The sequence below is a fragment of the Sylvia atricapilla genome, chromosome 1, assembly GCF_009819655.1.
Source record: "Sylvia atricapilla isolate bSylAtr1 chromosome 1, bSylAtr1.pri, whole genome shotgun sequence".
Lineage (NCBI taxonomy): Eukaryota > Metazoa > Chordata > Aves > Passeriformes > Sylviidae > Sylvia > Sylvia atricapilla.
The window spans coordinates 129701892-129713526 of record NC_089140.1 but is presented as its reverse complement, the minus strand read 5'-3'; positions in this window follow the sequence as shown (position 1 = coordinate 129713526).

Here is an 11635-nt window from a genome sequence, read left to right as displayed (position 1 = left end):
GAACGTGAGCCAGCGTGTGTCTGGGTGGGCAAGAGGACCAATGGCATCCTGGTCTGTATCAGCAATAGTGTGGCCAGCAGGACCACGGCAGTGACAGGACTCTGCACTGGTGAGGGCGCACCTCGAGTGCTGTGTCCAGTTCTGGGCCCCTCACTGCATGAAAGACACTGAGGTGCTGGAGCGTGTCTAGGGGAGGGCAATGGAGCTGGAGGAGGGTCTGGAGCACAAGTCCTGTGAGGAGCAGCTGAGGGAACTGCAGGTGTTTAGACTGGAGAAAACGAAACTCGTGGAGGATCTTCTATACAAGTGCCTGAGAGATTGTAGCCGGGTGGGGGTTGGCCTCCCGGGTAACTAGTGATACAACAAGAGGAAATTGGTATAAACTGTGACAAAGGAGGTTTAGGTTGGACATTAGGAAGAATTTCTTCACGGAAAGGGATGCCCAGAGAAATGGTGGAGTCACTGTCCATGGAGATATTTAAGGAAAGACTGGACATGGCACTTAGTGCCTTGATCTGGTTGATGGGATTATTGGTCAGATTAGGCTCAATGATCTCAGGGGTCTTTCCCCACCTAATTGATTCTGTGATTAAGCGGGGGTCTTTCTAGTCCCCAAGTTTTTGAACTTAGGGCCCGCAAAACTCAAGGAAGCTGAATTGTAAAGGCCTCTCTGTTTTGGGCAGTGTGGCATAGGAGCAGCTCTGGGACTGGGAAAAGCCTCAGGCTGGTGCACTGTGTGAGGGAGAAAAGCAGAACAGTTTTGCCTAGGCAGCAACATTAGTCCCAGGGCTCCATCCTTGGTAAAATGTGTTTAAGGTTTGCAGCAGAAGCCCTAGTTCCTCCTTTTAGCTGACAGATGGGTTCACCGTGCAGGCTGGCTGGACTTTATCTAGAGACAGAATGGCTCTGTTAGCCATGTGGTCATGGACAGAACAGCTGTACTTCCTCAAAATTTGGCCTGTATAAGGATAAGACAGCAGATTCATATAAAAATGCCACTGTGCTTAAAATTAGTTTCATCTTAAAACTACACCAGCCCAACCTATTAGTAACTAGCCCAATCTAGCTCTTGCCAGAAGAGGCACAGCAGCAGTCTGGCTCTTCTTTCTATCCCCAGCCATGCCATTCTCTTCTTTTGACTTTCCTTTTATAGTACAGGGAGTTAAACCAGTAGAGAGCCATCCACTGCTCACTTTTGTTTCCCATGAGTTCATTTTCTGCCAGTTTGGAGCCTTGAATTAATTCACTGTGTGGTCAGCTGAGCAAGGGGGTGTGGGCTGGGGAGAAAGTGGGCTCTCCTGGGTTGTGGGCACTAATACATGTGTTCATTAGCTTAGTTGCAAAGGGAGGCCATGCAGTAAATATGGGGACAGTTTTGAGTGGGCAGTGATACTCAAGCGACAAGGCATCTATTTGGAAATCAGAGCAAGCCTTTATTTTGTGTCACGGAGACGGGGAGGAGGAGGTGAGGGATCACACTTAAACATTATTTATTTTATTGATTAGTGGTCCTTGTGGGTTTACTCCAAGCCTTTCTTTTTCCCTTTTACTCATGTCTAAAGTTCTCTCTTGTCTTGAAACTCTGAACCTTGTTTTAAACTCTTGCTATGCCTTGAGCAGGATTTATTGTTTGTCGAGGCACCCAAAGAAGGTCATTTAGCTTTGGGTGGAGGCTGAAACTGCTCTTGTTTAAGTTTTCAGGGAGAACCCCTAGATAAACGAATCCAGTTCTTTTAGTTGCTGCCAATTCCTGGCAGAAGGGTTACATAAACATACTCTAAACCTCAAGGGTATTATAAATAAATCTTACAAAATATTATACTTTTTTTGGTCTCTCAATGAAAAGGGTGCCAAACTGATTTAAACTCATAGTAAGGAAAGAATAAACCAGTTATTTATGTAAAATATTAATCCTGACCTTGTTCTCAGTGTACTGACATTTGTTTCTTATTGTTCTGTACCTTTACTGTTCTTATTAAAGTACTTATTTTTTCTTTAAACAAATATTTCAAGTGTCATGTGTGATTATTGAAAAGCTTCCTCAAGACTTTATAGATTCTAGTAAGTTAGCTTTTTGTGGGAGTAATGATATGGCTTAATGTTTTAGCAAGTTTTTAACAGTATATGAAAATTGAAACCTTGTAAGAGTCATCCACGAACTTTTTTTTCCCCATTATCTTGCTGCGTTAAAAAGCATGTTCCATCACCTTTTTCAGCATTTCTCTCAGAAGCTGAAAGGTGGCCACCTCTCTGATATGTACTTCTTACTGAATAGTTTGTCCCACTGACTCTTCAGACGAAACTCTGAAATCCTTGGGCAGCAGTGCTAGTGACAGCAATGGCTGGTTTAGGCAGAGATAGTGCAGTTATAACTCTAACCTGGTATTTCTGGGAAAAAAAGAAAACCCAAGTTTTCTGTCAAGAGAACTGATCAGTTATAGCCCACCCTTGTTATAAGAACATCCAGATACAATTTGTCAAGAGAGAAATGAGAAAAAGAGCCCCTCGGCCATCTCACTGGCCAAACAGAGGCTGAACCACAGCTTGTACCACAAAAGTCTTCATGCAGAGGAGAACAGAGGAGGGAAGAGAGAAATCTCCCACAGAATATCGGGTGAGTGGAGGTTAGGGTGTTAATTGGGATATGGGGGATAGTCACTGGGCTCCCTCATCTCTAGTGATGAAAGCAGAAATACGAACAGTGATCTAACAAGTCGGTTCTCTACACTCACAGGACCAAGGATATATTTCCCATCTCTCTCATTTTCCTTTTCTGAATAATCCTGGATTAATTCCAATATCAGAGCTAAGGAAAAATTTGTGTGTACTAACAATAATGTTTCCTGTTTAGTTCCATGCCACAGTGAACAGGTGATTGCAGTTACTTTTACCTGAACTACTAAAAGTATTCAACCAAAAATCTTTGTTTAAGGAGAACACTAAGAAAATCAGTTTAATGGCAGTCATTTCTGTCCTGGCCAAAGAATAATACGTTAATACACATGCTAATAAATAGTGGGCCACTTTAAAACACATTTTTCCCATTTTCATGCTTTATACTTCTCAGTCTTTGATTACAAAGTAGATGGAAAGTTGTCCCAAAGGACATTGCAGTGAAGGGGTTTCATCTTTGCTGTTGCATTTTTTATTGTTGGTATGTTTCTCTGTAGATAAATGGCTGGTAAACCTTTGTTTATTTCCTGTTTTCATTTCTCTTGCTCTTTCACTTCCCGGTTTCAAGCACAAGCACAAATGAGGTTGTACAAAGTCATATGCTAAAAGTAGTGGGAGACAAAGGTCTGGGTGATTTATGGAGAGTGAGAAGCACTGCAGGCTTCCTTGGCTTTGTGCTGCAGGGCTGGGCAGGAGCAACTGTCCTGCAGGGGGGAAGCAAACAGCAATTTTTCCTTATCCACTGGCACCTTTGCCAACCATGGGCATATGTCACTGCACTCAGTCAGAATGGCTGCTCATCTGATATTCCCAAGCCTCCTGGGGTTTTACCTGGGATTCAGGTATATTCCTGTGAAACGAATGGATCTATCAACACAATTTACATATATAATCAAGTAAAGGCCAGATATTACCAACTGCCAATTCTGATTCAGACTGCATGCAAACTTGTGAGTGAAACAGTGTCATGCAACTTTTTGATACCTATGTTTTGTTAGGTTAGTCTCGTCTCTTTTCAGACACCAGATTAAAATAGGACTTCTACAGAGAGTAGTTCAGAATAAGAAATAGCTTCAACTAATGAACTTAGTCCCTCTCCTTGCTGTGGGTTACTGACTGTTTCTGATCAGGAACCTCTCCACAGCTGTGCCACATTCTTTGAATACGCAAACACACTGATGCAGATCTTCGGGCCAAGTTTTCAAGAGTTTAGTGCATCATAACTTCCCAGCTTCCACTTTGGGCTCAAAATAAGACCTTCAGACTTAAGAAGCCTTTGCTATTAATCTAACAAGTTCCTTCAACACTCCTGCTCTCTGGGGCACAATGTACTCTCCTCAGAATTTTGTCTCTAGTTTTTCAGCACCCATCATAAAACTTCCATACTGCCATGAGAAGAGATGACTTACTTGGCCACCCTTGCACAGGAGTGTAAGCCCACACAAACACAGTTTGGTCCCATGTTGTTGTCTGGTGTGACACACTTACAGTATCAAATGCAAATACAGTGAATATTTGAATGGAATTCACAAAGTGTGTGCTTTCAAGATAAAGCCAAGTCCTTCCACTGCTGCTTTGGATGCAAATGTATTTGTAATGAACTCCTGGTTTTGTCTGTATCCCTTATCTTGCACCTGTTATCATCCTTGCTGTAAAAAGCTTAGGGGTAAGCTTGCAAAATGATATGCCCCATCTGTGCTACCTGGATAAACAGTGTTAGCAAGAAATATGCAAACTGAAAAGCCACAAGTTCTTGACAGACGGGTACCAGCACTTTCTCTCTGGCTATCAAGGATAGGGTCTTTGTGTTCTTTCAACAAGTTGCCAACCTTTTCTTTGAAATTCTTGTGAAGTTGTTGTGAGGGAGATGAGAGAGAAAGAGAGGAAGCTGAGGATGTGCAAACTTATTTGGGGCATGCAGATGAAGTCAACTGCAAATATAACCATGATTTCAGTGAAATTCACCAAATGAATGTTTCTTCACCAGAGCCTAAATTGACCTAAATGTTGTGTCTGCTGTGTTGAAGACAGGTGTATTAGTTGTGTACACTCCTTTTGTTTATATCTCTTTGCTTGGACCCCTGCAAACCAGACTAGCACTCACAAAGAAAGAAGGTGAGTAATGAGAAACTGCATCACTAGGACTTGTCCCTGACAAGCCTGGAAAGAAGTGACAGCAGAAACAGGATGGTGAGAGAGCCCTTAGGCAATTGGGCAAAGAGGCAACAAGTTGAGAGAACAACTTGTTCCAGAACCTTATCATGTTCTACTGAGGTCTCCACACTTCCCTATGTTTTCTTTTTTTAGGAACATACAGGAGGGACCATTATTGAGTAATTAAAGCACAAAGTTGGCAGCTGGGCTTCTGAAGTCCTGTCACTGAGCTCCTGTGGCAACACATGTCCTGTCTGCAATGGTCACCTCAGAGAGAGGCCTACACTTCATGGTCCTGGGCCAGGTCATTTTAACTGACTTGCATCTTTAGTGTTCCCATCTAAGGGCCTTTTCAGTGCATAGGGCACATCACTACTGCATATTAATGGGGATACAGGGTGGTATGAGAGCTGCTCCATTTGGGAAAGATCCCCAGGCCTGGGTCCTCAGTTTGCTAACTGAGACAGAAGAGGTGAGACCAGCAGCACCCGCTGTGGATGGCTACAGACAGCTCCCTCTTCTACTGTTCTTCCTCTGACTTGTGCTCCCTGTGCAGGCATGCTGGGGCTTGTTATTTTGTGTGTTAGAACGAGATAGAGGGTAGAACTGGGCATCAGGAGTGACCTGCAAGGGAATTTACCTAATGCCATTTCACCAAAAGAAAAGACAGAATTAGGACCCACATTCCTTTGGCTGCTTGTCATATAGGGTCAGTGTCTGCAAGAGCTAGGAAGGATCCCTCACCTGATCTGCCCAAGCCTTGTCAGTCAGCAAGGATAATTCATAAACTGGCTGCCCTGGAAGAGTCCGAGATGACGCCATGTTTTGGCATTTGGATACATTCCACCAGGCACAAGCCAGGAACTTTTGATGTTTTCTACTGTTTAAAAAACTGGTGGCCTGAGGGGATGCCTTTTAATTATGGTCAATTTAGCCTAACCCCTGACCTGTCCAAGAACTTTAACCAGGCTCCAAACTCTTGCAGGGTTGGGTGTGCTGCCAGGCAGCTGGGCAAAATATTACAGGTTTGCTGGCAGAGCTACAGCAACCCATGCACCCTTGCTGCCTCCAAGGCCCTTGTAACAGCTTGTAAAAGGGCTCAGAGAAGACTTTCTGTACAGAACAGACACTCCTAGGGTGTTACAGACCAGGCAGTGTGCCAGTTGCCAGGGATGAGACAATGCTTTGGGAAGCTCACCTGTAACCAATGACTGGCAGCAACATGTTCAAAACTTGTAGAGCCACAAGGACACAGACAGATTCATTGCATCTTGACTTTTGCTTTCTATGTTCCAGTGGCAGTCTCCTTCCCTGCTCATAATATGAAACTAACCTCTCCCCCTCTCTCCTTCCTACATCTCAGACCCTGATGGCAGGTGTCAACAGTCCCAGTGAGAACAGGCTGTAGAGTCAGCTGCTTAGCAGGAGACTGCCCCAAATCCTGCAAGCTTCTTTTTGAAAAAAAGTTCCTTATTGAAACCCATTGTGCAAGGGTGCAGGATTGCTAACCCAACTAAAAAAAAAACTTAAATGATCTGACAATTTTATACCGTGTAGGCCATAAGGAACAATTGTAGGGGGACAGTACTGCAGAATACAATGTAGAGACATTCAATGCCTAGGCTCCTGAGACTGTGCAGCTTTTGTTCTTTTTGTATTCATTTTAAAATGATTGCTGAGGGAATATGAGGGATTGGTTCCTGATGTGAGTAAGGGATGCTGATGTGCCAGAGGTCCTGTGGCAGCCAGCTGTACTGAGATAATGCCACACACAGAAGCAGGATCTTGGATATCTTAAATATTTTTTCTGACAAAAACTTGGGCACTTCCAGCTCCTCAGATCAACAACCTGGGCCTGACTGTCCAGTCAAACTGCTTTCTGCCTGGTCTTTATCTCTGGTAACTATGTCCCCTTCTGGAACTCAGCCTGGTTCCTCAGAGGTCACACAGAGTGCTTCCACTCTGTCACGTTGTTCTGCTCCATCTCACAGTGGGATCCTACTCTTTCAACCATCCACGTGAGCATTCTTACAGACAGTGTTCTTACTCCTCAAAGAGAATCCCTCCCAGCTCTGCTTGGACAAAGTAATTTGTCAGATCCAGGGGGCCTAGGCGAGGGGACACACTTGGGCAGAAGCCAGGAGGATCTTCTGCAGAGGGCTTCAGGGCACAAGCATACGTAGGAATTTTGATACTGACATTTGCAGTGGTAAGTAGAAAGAATCATCCTCGAAAGTGTTATTTATCAGCTAGCCATAATAACTAGCAGAGCACAGCATTTGTTGGAAAGAATGAGATGCCTAGCTACTGCCCTGCTTTTCACTTCCCCAATTTTTTCTGGTGATGTGGAATCTCAAAGCATTTCTAAAACACCTTTTAGAAATCACCTCTTTTCAAATCCACAAACACTCCCGTTCTGAGCATTATAAATGATCATGCTAATTAAATGCAGCTAAAATAGTGAAAAGAGTTGCAGGGCAGACAAGATCAATGACAAAACACCCTGAGAGAGCACAAAAGGGGGAAAAGTACTGTAGAAAGGTGATTTATGGTGATTCTCTGGTTGCTGAAGCAGAACAATTATTGAGAATCCTAAGGAGAAAGGAGCTTTAGGTTGGAAGATTGACGACTGAAAACCATGGGGAAGTAATCCTTTCAGCACCAGCATGGCAAAGCTTCGGTTCTAGGAGGCAGGTCAGTGTAGGTCAGCACTGGCTCGGGAAATACTAAGGCTCCCCAGCTTATCTGGTTGCTTTCTTACACCATGTTGCCTCCTCCCCACCCCCTCTTTGACAAAAGGAAGCCAGTGCATTTTGTTGTTGTCATTTCACATTCAGCTCCACAGTCTTAACTCCTAACCAAAGGCTGCAGCACTAGGCAGCCTGGTGCAAGGGTAAAATTAATTGCTCCAACATGGTGATTCACGCTTTAGCCTAGAGTTAGGAAGTTCTTAAATGTAGGTAGCATTGGGATTTGGTATCTGTGAGTTTAAGGGGTCCTTTTGTCATCTTTTACCCTATATAAGCCATTATCAGCTTTTAACATAAAGACATTTCAAGGTCCATCTTATACAAATAAGCACTTGTGAGTTACTTTGTGGCCTCCAATAACTGCATGAAAAACAAAGTGAGAATAAACTTCTATTCAAAGGGACACTGTTACACTTTCCTGTAGAAAGTTGTTCCTGCCCATAGCAGGGGGTGGAACTAGATAATGGCCCATTCCAACCCAAGCCGATTTTTGATTCTGTGACTGTATAATCTGAGAACATTGTATGAAAAGATTGTATTGCCATATTCTGCACAATGAGTAATATTCCACCCTGACCCAACACAAGATGAGAATCAGAAAGAGTCAGCATGTTGATTTTTGAAACTTTTAAATTTATTTTGGATTAATACAATTACACATTTGAACAATTGTACTGTTATATTTGGACAGTTATTTTATAATCCTCACAGGCTGTAATTAGACACAGTTGTCTCACTTTAAAGATATCATTTTCTTTGTTTCAAGAAGTTTCAGACAGCAATTACTGCAATTGGATGGCGTTCCAATAGCTGGTCTCAAGGAAACTCCTATGTTGAATTACACCATTGGCAAAACTCGTCAAGTGTGGTGTTATAATGTCACGTAACAGCAAATCAGTGTCTTTTGCTAATGTTTTAATGACAATTGTCTCAAGTAGTCCAGGTTTTCACAAAGTGTTTCTTATTCATACATAGTGATCTGGGTTGCAAAAACACTCTTGGAGGACAAAGCTAATAAAATAAGCAGCTACTTATTACAAACTTCTTAACTCATTTTTTTTGTGTGGAAAATAGCAGCTTTCTTGCATGAGAAGGACTCTGCTGTTGCCTACAAAGTTTCCACATGGCCCTGCAGCGTTCACATGACTCCAGTCAAAGGTGTCAATCAGACAGTTGCTGCACTTTCACTGTTGCCGACCTGTCCATCTCTGTGTATTTCACAGGTTGGCTTATTCAAAAAGTTATGTATAGCTGTAAAGTATGAGTCATTAATCTGGCACCATTTAGATGCAAAGTATTAATCATTAATCTCATTAACCCTTTTCATGCTGGGTTTGCAGTCTAATTTCCTTTTTTTAATAGCAAAATAATGTTTGTAAACAAAATGCAAGCTCACTTTTTTCTCTGTTTCAGAGATGCATATCAGAAGTCTCCTGTTGTGCTTCTTTCCCTCAGAGAGTAAAGCAAATCTGCCCAGCTCAGTGAGCTACTGCACTGTTCCTTGCTCACTGTGACTAACACAGTTACACCAGAAGGAGGTTTAAAATAATTTTGTTATGTTTGGAGCATGAGGCTTGTCTTCAGTGACCTCAGACTGTGTTTTCCACAGCATTGGGGTCACTGAAATACCCTTATATAAGCCTAATTAGCGCAATTAGAAGAATGACTCCTTGCAGATGTGTGTTGCTGTAGCAACCTGGGGGGAGGGCAGGCAAAGTGCCCTCCATATTTAGCAAAATAATATTAATCATAATAGATAGATGCACTTTATCGTTTTTGTAAGGCACTTGTTCAGGAGGTAAGTGCCTTAACATGTCACAACAAGGATCACTGTACCAGAGGTTAAATAATTTGATGCCAAGCTAAAATTCTCTCAGTAGTAACAAAAATTACATCGAGACAGAAACATAGTCAAATGTTGACCAAATCTTCCAGAATATAGGCAGAAGGCTTAGCTGTTCAATGCTTTGATTCCACTGCTGTAGGAGCACTGGAGGGAACAAACCCACCAAAGGCATCCATGGTGGCAAGAAGAGGCCTGTGTGGCTGAGCTCATCTCAAGTCTTCCTGCTGAAGACCCCAGTAATTCAGTGGGAGCACTCCTGGCAGACTTGAAATCCACCTGCCACCTCCTTTGTGTGAGAGGGACCCCATGTTGCTGGCAGTGGATGTTGGTATGTATAAAAGTGTCAGTGGTGCTGGCAGCAAAGTGAAACCGTGGCAGATCTTCTGCTTCCCATGTGGAAAGAGTGGGAACAGCTGCTTTGCAGAGTGGATACAAATGGTTTGTTCCTGACTCTGACTTGCCTGTCCCAGTAAAATTGCACATCTCATCCAAGCATCACAGTCTCTTTGAAGTGTCAAAGGGACCATGTGAATTACCCAAGACTCACTTAAGACTTGTTTTCATGAACTCTTTTGATTTGAAGCCAATGATAAGTCTGGTATGATTGTTTGCTCATAGTTATTAATTTAACATAGTTTTAAATTTTGTCTTTATGTCTTTGCACCTTGAACAGTCACATTGTGTTGCTGCAGAGTACAAGAAAAACCTGAACTCATCCCTGACTGGGACTGAATAATGGGATTTCCATTTCTAAGATGAAGAAGCAAGTGACTAGCATGAATAAACAAGCAAGTCTGAAAAAAAAACAAACACTCATCTTGTGGATGAACATGGAAAATAGAGATGAAAAGGTATCTCGAGAAGTTATCTGTACCATCCCACTCTTTACAGATGGATAAATTTTATCTCTGTCATTACTGACTAAGTTTTATCTGATCTCTTTTAAAAAGATTTACAATCCCCAGGCAATCTTGCCTAATGCATCACTAGCTTTATTTTTAGAAAGTTTTTCCTAATGTCTAACCAAAGCCTATTTCTGCTGCAATGGAATGTCTTATTAATCTGCAATATCTTTGTTTTTGAAGACTCACATTTCTGTTAGATTTCTCTTCACTAGAGCAAGCACCCCTGTTTGTCCAGTCTTCCTATGTAATTTGTGTTTTTCTAGAACTCTGATCATACACATTGCTCTCCTCTGTAGCTTGATGAACATTTTATCCCTCCTAAGCATGGTGGCCCGAGACAGGTTTGCTGAGTTCTTGCTGATCTTCACCAATACTGAGGAAAGTAGAAGAATCAATGTATTTTATTGCCTGTATTTATATCTCTCAGTATGTAGTTTGCTTTTTTTAAAGAGTATGCAACATCCAGACTATTTCTTCAGGGCTGCTCCCTACTCATTTGCTCCTTAGTCTCTGTTTTTTGCCATGGATTATTCTTGACCAGACATAAAGTATTAGATTTCCTATTCTTAAATAGCCTCTTATTTTTTTCACTAACAATCCAGCTATGTAGTTAACTGGTGTGGAATTGCTTAGTTGAATGCTAAGCTTATATTTCTTCCATCTTATTTTCAAATTTTTTAAAACTTTATCATATTGTTTTATGCCTGGTATCTATAAACCTTCAGCTTTGCTCTAATTATAGTCCCAGAGCCCAGGTACATTATGTTCATGTGCAGCCTGGATGTGGCCCCTCCACTTACCCTGTTCTGTGTACAGTGTTATGATTATAGCTGTTTGACCTGTTGCACCATTGGAAGTTCAGCATGTCCTGATAATAGTGCAGTTATGTTTACTGTCCTTGCACCTCTGGGCATTACATCTCATTACACCATTTTAATAACTCAAACACTGACATTTGAGTGATATTACGTCCAAAATTCAGGCACAGAGAAAAAGGGTTCTTTCAACTTCAGAGTCTTTTATTTATCTGTTCTCTTGAACTGCCTGTTTTCTCACAACACATTCCACACTCTGTCACAACCACTCGTGTTTTTCCAAAAACCCTGGAAGACACTGTAAGGCCCTGCTTCAGCCAGAAATTTTTTTTCATAAAAAACTACTTCTTATTCTTCAGCACTTTCACTACAGCAGGATGAAAGATGTATCTTTAAAATACATTGGGTACTATGCTTTGAAGCACTGGCACAGGTGAGACAAATGGTTCATAGCACATCAACTGTTGGGGCTGAGCCCTGGGAAATACCAGA